Below are 18,255 nucleotides of genomic sequence, written 5' to 3'. Positions count from 1 at the left end.
TTAAACAGAGGTGTCACTAGGGAGTGCGGGGCATGTGGAACGCACTGGGTGACACCCCAAAGAGGGAAGTACACTCAGTAAGGCAGTACACCCAGAGGGATTAGCGTGGCTGGTGGGCGAGAAAGAAAGGGAGTCACTTCTCTTTCTTGCTCATGCAGCAGCCATGTCAGACCCCAATCAGGACCTCTGGAGGTTGCAGTGCCACCCACTTCAGCAGCAGTCGTTGTGATGCCTTCAAAGTCTGGCATGTCTGCTGAATGAGCAGCCACGCTAGACCCTGAACATGAACTGCATGCCACCTCCCAGCAGTAGTCTGAGTGGTCAGCTAGCCAGCCAGCCAGAGGATAGGCAAGCAAGGCAACGGGAGGGAAGACAAAGTGTGCTACCATCACCCTGCACCAGGTGACACCAACCACAGTGATGCCAATAGCTTTAAATATGCTTTCACTTTGGACATGTCATGAAAAGCTTGACTCATTAGAAAAGACAAGAATGCTAGGAAAGGTGGAGACAGTAGAAAGAGAAGAAGGAAACAAACTATTAGGGAGGTCACAGGTATGGGTTTACAGGACCGATGCAGAACAGCGCAGGGCAGGGGGTCTTGGAGATGTCTCATCCACAGGGTCACCATGAGTCAAGGAACAAACAAGATGTTTGAATTATTCTTACTGTTATAAATTCTTAAAGTGTTTGTACTTCATGCCACCTTGAGATCCCTGGATATGGGATGGGATAAAAAATGTTTTAAATAAAATCTGCATCTTTATATAGGCATAGTTAACAAACTGTCTGACAAAAAGCCTTTAAAAAAACAAAAAACAGTATTTCATGCTCCCAAGCTCCCACCTCACCTCCTTGTCCTCTGTGTAGCTGGAGTATTTTTAAAGCACTTTCAACACTGGGAGGATGGTGAAGGAGGGTTGGAAAAACTTAAGGCTGTCTGCAGTGGGTTGCAACAGTGTGTCACAATACAATAAAGTTTGAGTTGGGAAAGAATGGGATTCCAATTTACCCTATCCTATTATATCCAAATGTGTCTGCCAGTATGGCACAGTGATTTGAGTTTTGGATTAGGAATCTGGGGATAAGGGTTTGAATCCCCACTTTGCCATGGACAGCCTCTGAGTGACCTTGGGCAAATCTCACACTTTCAGCCCCAGAAAACTCAATGGTAGCTTTGCCTTAGAGTCACCATAAGCTGGAAATGAATTGAAAGCACACAGCAAAAACAACAACAACAAATGTGCCTGCCTAAAACCGGCAAATAAACTGTAGATGCCTTCAGAATCCCTTCCTGAGCATGCATGAACAGCAAAATAGAAAGAAACGGGGATAGCAGATTAGCCTGCCTTACCAGCTACCCCTCCTCCATGTTACAAAACATAGTTCTCACTGTTGTTATTGTTGTTAGATGCCTTCAAGTCCTTTTCTAACTGATGGCAATCCTAAAGCAAACCTCTCATGGGGTTTTCTTGGCAAGTTTCATCAGAGAGGGTTTGACATTGCCATCCTCTGAGGCTGAGAGTGTGCAACTTGCCCAAGATCACCCAGTGGGTTTAAATGTACAAGCCAAATTCAAACCCCGGTCTCCAGAGTCCTAGTCCAATGCTCAGATCACTACACAACACTGGCTCCCTCAGCTACAAAACTGGAAATTGCAAGAAAAATGGAAACTGGCAAAAGAAAACGTTATCCCTGGATACATTTTGGAAAAAGTTTTCAAGAGGTCCTTACAATGTTCTAAATGACGATGTTCAAATTTATGCTCATCTTTATCCCTTCTTTTCTGATTATTCATTTCCTTTTTTCCTTTTAAAAATATATTATATTTTTATCATATATCATAATCTTTACTCAGTATTAAACTATACAAACATCAGCACCTAACCACCAAAACATTTTATTTTTGCTGGATGTAATTAACCATTGTAATTATTAGCCAGCTTGTTGCAATGTTTCTGGTATTCTGCGTAAAGGAAGTATCACACGGCAAGGCTTGCATTTCCCTTAATGCAAAAGCAAACACCTGGCAGAAACAGACTGGACAAGGTGCCCAGGAAATATTCTAGCAACTGAAAGAGACCAAAGTTCTTGTCATTCTTGTGAAACTGGCTCCATGACAAATAAAATAATAGTATGTCAATTTTGTTTTCACAACAGCTTAACTGGAATCTACCTAAATTTAGAAACAACTTGTGAAATTCTTCTGTTTGATGCTGGGTACAGGTTTAAGAAATAAAGATCCACCCTGGCTGCATTCATACAGCACAAATAATCCAGTTTGAGACCACTTTAACTGCTATGACTCATTTTTTAAAATTAATCTCATGCGTGAAACAAGGTTCGTGTACACACAACCATCAGAAAGCAAAGGTATCACTATCTCAGCCATACATGAGGACAATTTTGGAGTATTTTGTGTTTCGGAATTCCAGATAACAAAGACTCAATTGTAGGAATGTAGTTTGTGCAGGTCTCCAGTTGTCATACAAGTGTAACTCTTAGCACACCAAACAGCATAACCAAATAAAAAGAGTGCTGAAAGCTGCAATCCCAAAACATCAGGAGGGGTACAAAATTTCCACCTTGATCTATCATTCAAAATTATATCCACAGGGCTGGCTGAAGCATTGTTGTTGCTGCTTGCCATTGCCTTCCCCTGAGGCTGAGAACATGTGACTAGTCCAAGGTCACCTAATGGGTTTCCATGGCCGAGCAAGCAAGTGAACCCAGGTCTCCAGAGTCATAGCCCAACTCTCAAACCACTACTTACATATCACAAAAAGGAAAAAAAGAGGAAAATGTTGGGGATTTCCATACCCAACGGAGGTGAACACAACTTTACAGGCAAAAACCAATTACCATTCATTTGCCCACAGATGGCTTCAATGAGTGGAATAAGAAGGAAGATCATTCCATCTTTTACCTCTAAGCCCCCCAGCCACAAATCCACTCTGTAGTATTAGGGGATACCCCCCCAAAAGATTTTGGGCATGCAGGAAGGTTGGATGGGTGATTAATGGAATGACAAAGTTTGTTGAATGAGGAGAAATTAATTTCCATCATGGCATCTTATGACATTTTATATTTTTATGTGTTTAGATTATATGCTTTCAATGGCATTTTGAACACTGTATTTGCATGTTTTCGCAATTGTTTGTTAGTTGCCCTGGCAGGATATAAATCTACACTGGGCCTTTGGTATCCACTGGGGTTTGATTCCATGGATTTGCAAGTTCTATTAAATACAATGTAAATAAAATGATGTCCCTGATACAAAATGGCAAAATCAAGGTTTGCTTTCTGGAATGTCTATATTTTTTAATATTTTCAAGCTGTGGATGGTTTTGAATCTGTGGATAACTAATCAGTATATCTGGAGGGACAACTGCATTAAGTAAAACCCGGGAGACATAGCAAATATAAAAATAGGACTAACGAATATAATAACTGGGAGAGGAGGACAGGGAGAAAAGAATCAAGAACATAATGTAGCAATTATATATTGTAACTCCACGTTCTGTTGTCATACCTTTCATTATTTATTTATGAAAGTATTTTTGAACTGTATCTTCTGTGTCAACTCGTATAAGATCCTCAGGCTAGCTAATAATTGATGGCATCATAAAACATATTAAAAATATATACACAAGCAATCTATGGCACAATCTTCTACATCTCTACTCAGAAGTAATGGGGCATTCAGTATTTGTCTATGGAAGAAAGAAATTTCAGAAAAGTACTAATAAACATGAACATGTTGCAAAGACAGTGAAAAATTTGCAAATAAATTGGCTATGGCTACATTGTGAAAGTGTGGAAGCTCAGTGCATCTTTATCAGTGCAGTACATGCTTTGAAAATCCTGTTTGAAAGTAGCTGTAGAGTTGCATTGCTTGCAAAAAAAAAAAAAACAACACACCCCAAACCAAACCTCCCTTTTTACACAGTTTCAAAATTATCAATACAATGTCATAAAAGAATAAAATGCAGCCAAAAGGTAAAGGCTTATTTCTTTTCATTTCTATCTTGCCTTTGTGTATTTACAGTGGGGTATTGATATGAGGTATAATATTCTTCACTCCCCATGTAATCAAATTGGTCGCCATTGAAATATTGTGATACAAATATCCATTCTTTCATTGCACCTTCATGGGGAAAGCTAAGTCAAGTTTTACATCTGCCTTGCTTCGTTCTGCTAAGAGATATCCAAACAATTTCCCTATTGAGCGCTCCCCCTCTGCTCCCAAATGGAAACTAGGTCTCACACAGAAAGGAAGGACTGAGTGGGGAAAAGCAGAGGTGTTAGTATGAAAAGAGTAACAGCAGCAGCATTTAAAAAGCCCAAAAGTGTATTAGCAAAAACTTCTGAGTTGAGTGGAGAAGAAAGAGAGCTGGGATGAAACTACTTGCACAGAAAAAAAGAAACATTTAGGGCATTTTTAAAAAGCCAAACAAGTTTTGGGGGGTTAAGGGAAAGAAGGGTGGAGAAGCTCCTTCAGGTTTGGGATATGTGGCCTGACAAAACTCCAAGAACGTTGTACATAGAGTGAAAATAAATGGTCCGCAAAGTCAAAACAGTTAACATGGTTTTTCATGTTGGGGGACATAGCTGTAAGTGCATTAGTCAAAATGTTCACCTCCAATTATTTATTCAATTTATATAATTGCTTATCTGAGTAGATGTACTTGTGATAAGCGTCCTAATACATTTTATCATTTTCAACTTTGAAAATGGCTTCTTGCCACTCTTACAACCATTATGAATAAGAATAATGTTCATTCTCAAGAAGTTTGGTTTTAAAAAAGGAAAAAGGCCTTTCATTACATAATGCTAAGAAATTAATTAAGAATAGAGAATTGTATGTTAAATAATTATTCAGTATACTCTTATTTCTCAGTCAGCTTAGCTATCATCCCTTCTTCATCCCTTTGTCTCTTCTCCATTTTTATATGGAGAGGTAATGCAGCTTAATTAAAATTCTGCAAGTCAATAAACACTATTGATACCAATATACAATTTGATTTAGAATACAGTAACTCAGAGGCCCAGTCTTTGGATTTAAGAGTTTAAAAAAGATGGTGATCATCTTATGACATCAATGTACGGGAAACCTACAGATGAAAATACAAACTGCTTTGAAGTTTGATAGCTGCCATGCCTGATCTATGAAAAACAACCTCCCATCATATGGACAGTTTCTGGGGGGTGAAGCAGCACTGTTCTAAGAAGGAAGAATTCATGATGGGACCAGCTCTATCAAATAAACATTTAAGGGCTAGAGGTTATCCACAACATGTTATAGATAATAGATATCCTAAAGCTGCATGTAGGTCTTGCTCAGAGCTTTTGAAGAAACAGGATAGGACCCCCACCCCCCACCCCCAGTAATCGCATACACTGTGCATTATCATTTCACCATGTAACAAATAGTTTACAACAGTCTATAAGGTAACATGGGTATTTGATTGAAAATATTTCAGGATGCAAAGAAAAATCCATGATATCATACAAAAGATCAAGAAATATTAAAGACACGCCGATGAGGACAGCCTTTAGGACCCCGCTATACAAAACCCAAGAGCGCTGTGTTGGGGTCCGATATGCCCCCTGTCCATTACCCCCGTGACCATTGTGCATACTGTAAATACACAACCACAATGAAAGGATTTAACCATTTTGTAGTCCCAAAATGGTATAAACTGACCCATTCCAGTCCTTGTGGCTCATATAAAAAAATTGTAATCTATGCAATCCAATGTAAATGCATAAAATTATATACGAGAATAACAACGAGCTCTATCAAACAAAGAATAGCAGAACTGCTGTCCAATTTGAGAAATAAAGTGTCTTGTTTTAAAATTTAGAATAAATGGCTAAAAATAATTTCAATGTTGCATCAACTAGCTAGAACAGCGCTGAGCTACTTTACGGCCATCTTGCATCATTGGCCACATTTATTATCCCGCATCCACAGCTTCTGGGAAAAGATCAGATGCTGCTCTTTATACCTAAAACACAACACCTCTAAATAAGCCGCAGTAATAGGAGTCTGCAAACCTCTTCCACACCTCCCTCACCCCCCCACCCTATCCAACAACTCTGGAAATTAAGAGAGTTGGTGCACCCCCGTTAAATGCAAACCAGATAATTAACTCCTGTGTGTAACTTTATGCTGTACTACTAATACCCTTTATGCTGAGTTAACAAACAAAGCAGTCTTTACCTGATAGAAGACTGTTCTACATTTCATCTTCTGCCTTGGTTCTACCTCTAGAAAGCCTGACGGAGAGCTCCCTTGTTCCTCTCTCTTTCAAAGTGTCCCCTTATTGGTTAATTTGAACAGGCTATTCATTATTACAATTTTGCCCCATTGGGCTGATCCTCTCTCCCGCCTTTAATTTTGCTGTTGTTTAAAACACCCTTCTTTCTAGCATACCCTTCCTCTATCTTTCAGCTTGGAACATCCACACCCCACCATCTGGCCCTCATGAGATAAAGGGTTTATCATCAGCTCTTGGGCACTGTCACATAATTGCCAGGCATTGATATAAAAATTGTAAAATATCTCTATTTAAATGTACACATCATACTCTTTTGTGTCCGTCTTTTAACATGCCTTCCAATCCAGAGTTTTTCTGGGTTTTGCAAAGTTTGTCTAAAGACGATCCTGCTCCCTCCCTAAACTCCTAGCTTCTCTCCTTTTTAAGCTTTTCACTAATGCATTCCCTTTACTGTAACTCTCTGCTTTATTGTTATACCCGTAAATTAAACACTACTGTCTTCCAGCATTGCAACCGAACAACAAGGCAACGCTTAGGACCTCCGTGTGCAGATCTCCCTTTGCAGAACCTCCACATTTTTTCCCCATCTGCCCTGTGGGAACAGAAAATTCCCATCAGCCCTCTCCCTGGCCAACCTACACCCCCATCAGTGCCCTAAACCCTTACGTATCTTCACTATCCTCAGATCTCCTGCCAATAACTACCCTGGAACCTTTTTCATAGATTCTGCTGGAGTCCCTACCTAGACTTTTTTTGCAGCAATTGTGGTGTCTGGTCTGGAGCAGGGGCCAGGACACGTATATCTCCAGGACAGGGGCATACCCCTGTTTGCAAACTCGGAGGCTGAGTATATGTGCGTAGGTGAAATCAGAAACAGGTGTGCTCTGTATGTTTTCAAAATGATGGCGCAGATATGGTGTGGTGGAAACATGCGTCTATTGAAGGAGGTTATGGGTTGAGTGTATAGAAGAGCCACATTCTGTCTCAAAAAACAAAAGTCCCTTAAAAAGCTGACAAAAAATGTTCCCTACCTCTCCTTAGTTGGCTGGAAGATGCAGAAACACCGACCGGTCAGCAATATTCAAAACTGCACCATTCTGCACCAGGATAGGGAGCAGCTTGCCATCTGTTACTGGTGTTCAAGAGATTTTGTATGACCACAGGGAGGGTTCACGCTTCACCCCTAAACGAATATTTCCATGAAAAAAAAAGGTCTCTCTATTAGGTGGAACACACACACACAAGGCTTCTCTATGCAGAAACAGACCTTGGGGAGGAAAAGACACCTGGGAGCTTAGGAAGATTGCAGCAGCATCAGGGTGAGAGCTGGGGTCCTGGGAAGGCCCCTATGTATGACATTTCGCCCTGAAAAACAGGTTTGTGACCCTGAAAGCCTCACTGTCCCTTGAGGAATCTACGAGAACCACAAAAGCTGTTCCTAGTGATCAGAGGTCCCAAGATGCACTCAGGGATCACACATACCCCAAAATCATCATGGATGAATTTTGGATGATCAAAGCAAGGGGGTCACACTTCACTCCCAAAATCATTAGTTACATGAAAAATGGATGCTCTTTTGGGGAAAACACACCGGTGGGGCTAGTCTATGCAGAAAGAGCTCTTGGGGAGAGAAAGCCCTGGAGCCTAGGGAGAATGCAGCGTTGGGCTGAGTGCAGGGGCCCTAGGGAGGAGGGCGGTACATCTGACATTGAAGGGGAGGGCACTCTCCTAACTTTCATTGGTTAGAGTGGTGGGAAATGGACCAGTCAGCGATGATCAAAAAGCGCGCCGTTTTTTTGAAAACCCCCCATGGAGCGGAGCGAGGGGACGCGATCCGTGCGTCGTGCCTTTGAGAAGCTCAGATCGCGCCAGGCCTCTGAACCGTTCGTTTCGGGAGGTCGAGACGCATTCAGAGACACCTCACACCCACCCCGAAAACATTCGTTGACGCCGATAAAATGGCCGCCGCTTGTCATCTTCTAACGTGGCTTGCCGCTACGCCATTGGTCCGGCGGGGATGGGACCTGTGCCTCGTGGTCGGCGGTCCTGAGACGAGTTCATAGAGGGGTCACATGTGCACCCCAAAAACCTATTTGGTAAAAACCCCAAAATGGCGGACCTTTTGGGGTTCTTTGAACCCCGAAATCTAGAACCTCCCCACATTGGCACCTAGAACCCCCATATCCAGGACCTAGAACCCTATATCCAGGGCCTAGAACCCACAGATCCAGGAGGCGGGACTGACTCAAAAGGGGTGGGGCACCTGTCACTTTTGAGTTTGACAAGAGCTGGGGGTTTTATACTACTTCCGTGTACACAGACTTTGTTTCACGAGGAAAATTGTTTTTAAATATTATGTATAAAATTACTTTCAGGCTGGTTTATAAGGTATACATATAAGAAACATAAATGAATTTGATATTTCAAGTTGGGTCCCATCTCCAAGATATCACAATTATGTATATGCAAATATTGCATCTCATTATGTATATGTAAATATGCAAATATTCCAAAATCGGGGGGGGGGGATCAAAAGCACTTCGGGTCCTCAGCATTTTGGATAAGGGAGTTTAATCTGTATTTGCTGAATAACTGATATATATACGTGTATATATATGTGTGTGTGTATATATTTCCTCCACATTTGCAACTTTGACTTTTGCGGATTTGATTATTCACGTATTTTACTAATATGTTCTCTCTTGGAATATCTAAGTCCTCCAGTGCAACTCTATGGTCAACTTTAACCAAAGGTTGCTCTGAAGGACTTAGAGATTTCTAGATGCCACTAGGCATTTATAACTCCTCCAGCGCAATTTGATAGTCAATGTGTAGAGATGTTGACCACAGAGTTGCACTGGAGGGCCTGGAGATTCCTAGAGTAGTGTTCTCTCAGGTAAAAACATAGTGTTTTTGTTATTTGCTTTGTCCTTTATATCCTTTGGTACATGCCCCTAAGTTTTCCCCTCAACTTATGCATGGGTCATATCAAAATTTATAATGTTGCCCCAAAACCTGTTCTCAAGTTGGTCAACATAAACACCTCAAACTAGGCCCAGGAACAAAATGGGTGCTGTCTTTCTGTCCCTCAGTCTTGTTATTATGGGTACACAGCGTGTATATTGACGGCATGAGGCCATCTGCCTCAAAGAGCTGCTCTCCCTTTCATGGAAACCAAGGGCACTTAAAAGGTACTTCTATTTTTCCTAAATCGTTTCTCCTGCAGTGACTATTATAACCGGCTTGGCTGAGGTACACATTAGCAAATAAATGGGACACAAAAGCAAGACGCACAGTCGAACACAAAGCCATTAAAATAAACAGTGAACCAGCCACACCAGAGCCACAACTAAGAGTGCTTTAGTAGGTAATAGCATTTCAAATAGGACAATTTTCAAAAGGACATCTGTCTCAGATCTTCTTAGAGGGGGAAAACAAGCATTAGTAAATGTAGATATTTACTCTGAAGTGAGGCTGGAAATATATACTATCCCAACCATGTTGTTTTTCTTGATGTTTTGCTTTTAGATGTCCCATCTAGCATGGTCAGGAATAACAGAAGTAGAAATGCAAAACCTATTTGGATTTCCAGGGTGAAAAAACATACCCACTGCAATGGAAGTCTTCTGGATTTGCCTTCCCTTCCTTCAATCTTTCAACTAAATGAATGTTTTTGTTTAAATAATGCAGTCAATAAAACTAACTAATTGCCATGTGCCTTGAAGCCAGTTCCAACCTAAACAGCGACCCTATTCTACGTTTTTTTTTTTTTGGGGGGGGGGGTTGTTTGTGTGTTTTTTTGGTAAGATTTATTCAGAGGAAGTTTGGCACTGTCTTCCTTTAAAGCTGAAATAGTGTGACCTGTCCAAAGTGGGTTTTCATGGCTAAGTAAAGATTCAAAGCCTTGTTTCCTGGGGTTCCAGGAAACAATCCCCTTCAAATGCCCTGAAGAGGTAAATTTTTGCAAAGAATATTGCTAAGCTACCATAGCATTAGCTACAAACATTGCAATGTGTGTGCTTTATTCTGATGTAGCCCAGAAAAGGTGCAGGAAGTAGGGCAATGTTCAAGTTTAGCAACTTTCTACCTTGGCTACAAAAATATGCTTCAAAGGCGGTGTGAGGGACTGAGATTGAGGTAAGAAATAGTGCAAGTCTGTTCTGCTTTGGTCAGATCTCATCTGGAATACTGCGTCCAGTTCTGGGCACTTCAATTCAAAAAGGATGCTAACAAGCTGGAGCATGTCCAAGCCCTATAAGGAGTGGTTTAGGGAGCTGGATATGTATAGCTTAGAGAAGGTCAACAGGTGATACAATAACCCTGGTTAAATATTTGAAGGGATGTCAGACTACAGGTGGAGCAAATTTGTCCTCAGAGACTAGGGCGCTTTACAGACCACTCAAAAAGGGCGGTCTGCCAGCACATTCATTTGCTGTGCGGAGGAGCCCCAGCGGTCAAACCGCGCAACTCCTCCGCGCAACAAAAAGAAGCTGAAAAATGCAGCTTCTTCTTGCGGTGCCCTTATGATGCCGCAAGGTGCCAATGGCGCACTTATGGCGTCATAATGGCGCCGAGACATGTGGATGCTAAGTGTCCGCTACGTCAAAATGGCGGCACCCATGTAGAAAGGGCGCTGCCATTTTGTATGCACTCAGTGCGTACTAGGGTTAGGGGCATCCGGAAAGGACACCCCTTCCTAACCCTAGTACATGTCATGCACGTACTTTCCACCCATGCGGAACAGGCCTAGGACACAGAGCAATGGATTCACACTACAGGAAAAGAGATTCCACCTAAACATTAGGAAGACCTTCCTAACAGTAAGAGCTGTTTGACAGTGGAAAACACTCACTCCAAGAGTGATGGAGTCTCCTTGTTTGGAGGTTTTCAAACAGAGCCTGGACAGCCATCTGTCAGAAATGCTTTGATTGTGAGTTCCTGCATGGCAGGGGCTTGGACAGGATGGCCCTTGAGGTCTCCTCCAACTCTATGATTCTATGAATGCTGAAACCTCAGGAGGAGAAAGCTCAGCTGAGTCATATTTCCAACAACTGTGGAATGGAGCCTCTATATTCTTAATCTTTCTGCCACACCCACAATTAAACCGAACAATGGGTTTAGTAACAGAAGAATAAATTATGCAAAATGAAATCATAAGAAATGCCTTCTATTTACATAATTTTACACTGGTAACAGGATCCAACAGGGAGACAACACTGTGTAACAGTTCACGCATTGGACTACAATGTTGGACTACAACACTGGACTACAACCAGGGTTCAAATCCCTGCTCAGCCATGGAAACCCACTGGGTGACCTTGGGCAAGTCACACTCTCTCAGCCTCAGAGGAAGGCAAATGCAAACCCCCCCTCTGAAGAAATCTTGCCAAGAAAAGCCCATGATAGATTCCCCTTAGGTTGACCATAAGTCAGAAATGTCTTGAGGACACACAACAACAACAGGATCCAGCTTTTTCTCAGTATAGAATTAGGAAGACACAGGTACCGAATTTTACATTTTTCAAACATCAAGAGTAGAGGTGAAAAGTATATAGTAATACAGAACTGCATGTGACAAGCCATACTCTCAAAAACTGAACATCCTAAGTATTTGTTTTCATTTCAAATTTTTGCACTTTTCTAAAAGCCAAAATGCCAAGAATCAGTGGACTATAGAGCAAGCTTACGTCTTAGGGCCTGAACAAACAGGCCAAAATAAAGCTGCTTCAGGTCACTTTGGAGGTATGCTGTTTAAATGACACACTCATCTTAAGAGGCCAGAAGCTGTGCCAAAGCTGGGTTCTAATCCTTAGGGCTGGAGTGTGGTTTGGCGTGGCTTCTGGCCTCTTAGGACACATGCATCATTTAAACAGCATACCTCCAAAGTGACCCAAAGCAGCTTTATTTTGGCCTCTCTGTTCGGGCCCTTAGTAAGTAAAAACCAACCTGTGCATTTTTGCTTAAATATCATGGATGTGACCCTTCATATGTTGTTGAACTGCATCACACACTGGCCCTAGCTAGCCCAGCCAAAAGTGAGAAATGACGGGTGTTCCAATCAAGTAACATCATGAGAGGCACAAGCTGCCTATTCTTGTAATATACAGTACAGTACCTTTAAGTGAAAAGGTCTAAGACCAATAGTTTCCACTATGCAGATCCCCAGATGGTGTTGGACTTCAGAACACCTCGCCATCAACTATAAAAGGTGGGGATTCTGGGAACTGAAGTCTAACAACATCTCAGGACCCAAACCTGGAAATCAGTGGTTTTGAGCAGTAGGAACATGTCACTCTCCAGTTCTCATAATTCCTGACAACTAGGCACACTAACTAGGTGTCATAGGAATTGAAGTCCAGATAGATCCAGAGGGCCACAGACTGTTCACATCTAACCTAATAATTTTTATTTTGGGACCAAAATACTGGATTTTGATATGATCAGTGGATAAGTCGAGGGTAAAATTTAGGAGCATGTAACAAAGGCTCTAAGGATGAAGCAAAGGAAAACAATGCCAAAGAACGTACAAAATTCCAGCAGGCATAACTGTTCGTGTTCACACTAAAGTCAGGATGAATGCGAGAGTAAAGAGGGAATCAGTGCTTCCAGGACAGATTATACTCTTGCCTTTCACCAGGGATGATTCTTTTTTAACAAGAGTCAAAGCGCAGTATGTACATTGACCCATGGATAAATAGACTCAGGTTTTGGATCAATTTTTGACTAAAATTTCTAGACTTATATATACTATTGCTGCCGTGCAGATGCTGCCAAAGTCTCTCTTTCCCATCTAAAGTTACTAGGTCGCAACCCATGCACTTGTAAACGTGTCACTAAAATAAGAAACCAGGCAGCCATGAGTTTGCCGGGCAATACTAAGTACCAGGGGCCTACTACCGAGGAATGGAGGCTGGGAATTAAAAGCCCTGGGGAAAGAGAAAGAGTGGAAACTGCAGCTGACTCATGGATCAGTTTATAGTTCTTTCCATAAAAGGGATCAGCACTTGTGAGGCCAGCAATTCATGGCTGCTACCAACAAGAGGCCTGGTCTCTAGTCATCCACTTTCCTGTGGATGGAACAGCTGACCAATCGACTGAACAGACGGAAAGAAGACGAGAAAAAAGCAGGACGAACAACTGCAACAAAAGCACAGAAGTAGTATTGTAATGCCTACCTATTCGAAGAAAAGACACCAAGATGTGAACACAGAATGTATCACTGCCCTTAAGATTAAATTTTAATTTGTCTTAAAAGATTTTTTAAAATGTATGAGATTTTACAACAATCACATGTAGCCATGCAAACCACTAACAACTTGTGGGGGACAAAAAAGCCATTTCACCCCATTCCTTCTTGTTGAACATGTTTTTCTTTCACATGTTTCCCCCGTCCCTAAAAAACTCTCAGAGTTCAGAAAAGTTTCTTTTTTGGACTACAGCTCCCATAATCCTCTAGTGAGCATGGCTCTTGTCCGTGCTGGCTGCGGGATTCTTAGAACCGCAGCACCAAAAGGCACACAAGTGGCATTTACTAACACTGTATCTACACTGCAGAATAAATGCAGTTTGACACCGCTTTAACAATTATGCTTCCATGCTACGGAATTTTGGGATCTGTAGTTTTGCAAGATGTTTGGCCTTCCATATCAAGAGAGCTCCAGTGCCACTACAAACTACAAATCCCTGGATTCCAGAGGACGGTGCCATGACAGTTAAAGCATTATTCTGCATTTATTCTTTCCTGGCCATGGGAAGAAAAGATGCCAAGATGTGGACAAAGAATACATTCTTTTCTGAGCCGAGTAGAAGCTTCGCTTTGGTCTGAAACACACTGCAGAAATAATCTGGTTGGAGACTGCTTTAACTGCCCTGGCTCAATGCTGGGGAATTCTGGGAATTGTAGTTTTTGTGAGAAGATGTATAGCTTTCTCCTTCAGAGAGATCTCTGGTGGGGCCACAACAAACTACAATTCTCAGGATTCCCTAGCACTGAGCCAAGGCAGTTAAAGCAGTCTCAAACTGGATTATTTCTGCAGTGTGGATGTAGCCTTTAACTGTCACGGTTCAATGCTGTGGGGTTCTAATATGAGCTCTGCTCTGGTGACAAAATGAACTACAATTCCCAGGATTCCCTAGCACTGAGCCAGGACAGTTAAAGTGGTCTTGAACTGGATTATTTCTACAGTGTGTTTTCGACCTTTGTGAGTGCACATTAGTGCTTTTTAGATTATTTTAACTGTTTTAAATTGTATTACAATTTTTTTTTCTGTTTTGTATTGTAATCTGTGAGCCGCCCTGGGTCCCTTTTGGGAGAAAGGCAGCATATACGTAAATGAAATTAATAATAATAATACCAGAAATAGAAAATGCAAGCCTATGACTAACATCTTCAATTTTTTCTCTGGTTTGCCTGCTAAAGATGCCGGTGTGACTTCGAAATCTTGCAACAGGTAATTGTGCATTTTGGTTACTCAATAAAAGTATCATATAATAGTACAAAACCCACAGTTTGACCACATCTGGTTTCGAACTACAGTTCCCAGAATCCCTCCACCTGAGTGGCCACTGCCCAGACTGTCTGGAGACTGTGTGAGTTGTAGTTCAAACCAATAACTCGGCCAGAAAAATAAAAGCAAAGGAGAGCAAATCTCATTAAATTAGCAGCATCACATGTGAACTCAGCTCTGGCAGAAGCAGTGAAAAAAAAGGCTGAAGAGAAGGCTGTGATCAGTTCCCAGCAGGGAGCGGTAGAGTCAGAAACTGGACTGGAAAAACACCAAGAATTGGATGCATTCTTTGCTTTTGACAGCAGCTTGTTGCAAAAATGATCATGTAAAAGGTATGCACGCTCAACTGCTTCCAGAGACTCAGTTTGACAGGAACCAGTTAGGAAGGCCAGTAGATCTTGGAAGAAAAAATTGGAATGGGGAGGATAAGGACATGACAACATCCACAACGCCTTCCAGCGTTGCCACAATTTTGAAGTTGAAGGCTTTCATGGCCAGCAGCCATAGACTTTTGTGGGATTTTCGGGCTATGTGGCTATGTTCTAGAAGAATTTATTCCTGACGTTTCGCCAGCATCTGCGGCTGGCATCTTCAGAGAATGCATTCTCTTCTAGAACATGGCTACATAGCCCGAAAAACCCACAAAAATCTAATTTTAATTCAGTCTTTGCCCCATGAATGTGACTCAGGCCTGATTCTCCATGGAGATGTCCCTTCCTCAACTAATTGCAAGAAAGTTGCTCAGTCTATGCTCCCTCCAAGAAACAAAGGCTGCAACCTAATTACGGGTCCCAATTAAAGCAGATCCCATTAAACCAATGGGCGCTTGGTTAGTCACGCATGTCCCATTTAATTCAGTGTGCTTATGCACTGTCTTCAGTTGGAACAAGCAACTGCATTTCGGCCAAAGGCCTTCCCTGCCAGTACATAATCTCTCTCTCACAAACACACACACTTCGAAAATTGAAAATATATCTGGTGCCCACTGGGGAGGTGTCAAAAGGCTGTCAGATCCAGCTTTGCTTTTTGCATCTTTGATGCTGCAGAAATAATCCAGTTTGAGACCGCTTTAACTGCCCTGGCTCAGTGCTTGGGGATCCTGAGCATTGTAGTTTATTGTGCACCAGAGCTCTCTGAAAGAAAAAGCTAAATGTCTCACAAAACTAGTTTCCAGAATTCCCTCGCATTGAGCCAGGGCAGTTAAAGCGGTCTCAGAGTGGGTTATTTCTGCAGTGTGTTTTGGACCTTTGATATATACATACAGATATCTAATATTAATCACAAAGGACACGTATCTGACTTTCCTCTTCCATGCTGTGGGTGCATCTCCACAGTATAAACAAGGCACTTTGACGCCACTTAACTGCCATGGTTCCATCCCATGGAGCCCTGGGATTTGTAGTTCAGTTAGGTACCAGCCCCCTTTCATAGAATCATAGAATCATAGAGTTGGAAGATACCACAAGGGCCATCCAGTCCAACCCCCTGCCATGCAGGAAATCCAAATCAAAGCATCCCCGACAGATGGCCATCCAGCCTCCGTTTGAAGACCTCCAAGGAAGGAGACTCCACTACACTTCGAGGGAGTTTGTTCCACTGTCGAACAGCCTTTACTGTCAGGAAATTCTTCCTAATGTTGATGTGGAATCTCTTTTCCTGTAGCTTGCATCCATTGTTCCGGGTCCTGTTCTCTGGAGCAGCAGAAAACAAGCTTGCTCCCTCCTCAATATGACATCCTTTCAAATATTTAAACAGGGCTATCATATCACCTCTTAATCTTCTCTTCTCCAGGCTAAACATCCCCAGCTCCCTAAGTCGTTCCTCGTAGGGCAAGGTTTCCAGACCTTTCACCATTTTAGTCGCCCTCCTCTGGACACACTCCAGTTTCTCAATGTCCTTTTTGAATTGTGGTGCCCAGAACTGGACACAATATTCCAGGAGGGGGCTGACCAGAGCAGAATACAATGGCACAATTACTTCTCTTGATCTAGACGCTATACTTTTATTGATGCAGCCTAAAATTGCATAGCCTGTGTAGCCTTCGGCTGGGAAGGCTACGGACCTTGTACAAACTACAAATCCCAGGTTTCCACAGGATGGCACTACAGCACTTAAAAAGTGGTGTCAAACTGCATTATTTCCACAGTGTAGATGCACGCACCCTGCAGATATCTAGGCTCTTCTGAGGGAGAAAACACACACACACACACACTCTCATGTGTGTATCTGTGTGTATATATATATATATATATATATACACACACACACACACACATACACAAACATATATATATATATATATATACACACAATCACATATATATGCCTTTATATATATGTATATATGCATATATATGTGTGTGTATTTGAGTTTGTGTTTGTATATATATATATATATATATATACATATAAGCATATACACACACACACACACACACACACATATATATACATATATATAAAGGCATATATATGTGATTTATATATGTGTATATATACCCCCAAATACACACACACATATATACACCCAAACATATATATAGATATATATACAAACATATACACACACATATGTATATAAACATATAAACATACACTATATATACGCACACATAAACATTTATATATGTATATATACATATAAACATACATGCATATAAACAAGCCCCCCCTCTCTCTCTCTCTCTCTCTCTCTCTCTCTCTCTATATATATATATATATATATATATATTTTACACACTCACATATATTTATATATGTATATATACACCTAAACATACATATATATGCATATAAACTCTCTCTCTATATATATATATATATACACACACACACACACACACACACACACAGGGTTACATATATCCCCAGGCATTTCCCTCTGTAGAAAGCCTGAGGAGGCCCCCATCCTTGCCTTTCCACTCCTCCTCCCCAGACTTCCCAAGCCATTCATTCCCCCAAGTTCTCCTTCCTTCCTCCCTCCTGCTGCTGCTCACCTCCCAGTCAGTCCTGGAGCTTCTCTTCTCCTCCTTCTCCTTCTTAGTGCTCAGCCTGTTTAGTCAGCCCCCATCCCACTGGGGCCATGGGAGCTTGTGCCTGGCTCAAAGCACCAGCAGCAGCAGCAGCAGCAGCATCCGCCTCCCTGCCCCCTTCCTCTCTCTCTCTCTCCTCCAGCTGATCTCTCTCTCTCTCTATGCTCCCTCCTTTCCCTTGTTTATTTCGCTTCGCGTGCAGCAAGCAGCAGCAGCGCGCGCGTCAGATCCGGCAAAGCTCCCTCCCTCCCTCCCTCCACGTTCCATCCCTGGCAACCGCTGAGGCGTCCCTAGCAACGGTCACCCAACGTTCCATTGCCCCCCTCCTTGCCCCGTTCAAAGGAAGAGACAGAGAGAGACCTGGCCATTTGTATGGATTTCTTTGTTTTCATAGAATCATAGAATCCTAGAGTTGGAAGAGACCACAAGGGC

At 42.0% G+C, this 18,255-nt stretch overlaps 1 protein-coding gene across 2 annotated transcripts in view; it reads right to left on the bottom strand.

Moving 5' to 3' along the window:
• LOC149320925 (lysosomal thioesterase PPT2-A-like) overlaps window positions 1-17,945 on the bottom strand; it is a 53,490-nt gene extending 35,545 nt beyond the window's left edge. The window contains exon 1 of one of the 2 annotated variants that reach the window (XM_089506138.1): window positions 17,788-17,945. The gene's annotated coding sequence lies outside the window, so the exon portion shown is untranslated. Of the gene's footprint in view, window positions 1-6,226; window positions 6,389-17,787 lie in introns of those variants that run through there. The other variant, XM_089506146.1, reaches the window with a different exon arrangement.
• Window positions 17,946-18,255: the final 310 nt, after the last annotated feature.

The sequence above is a fragment of the Sceloporus occidentalis genome, unplaced genomic scaffold (assembly GCF_023333645.1).
Source record: "Sceloporus occidentalis isolate IW3139 unplaced genomic scaffold, rSceOcc1.0.p SCAF_1, whole genome shotgun sequence".
Taxonomy (NCBI): Eukaryota; Metazoa; Chordata; class Lepidosauria; order Squamata; family Phrynosomatidae; genus Sceloporus; species Sceloporus occidentalis.
Note: the sequence above shows the minus strand (reverse complement) of the source record. Positions and strands in the feature narration are given on the sequence as shown.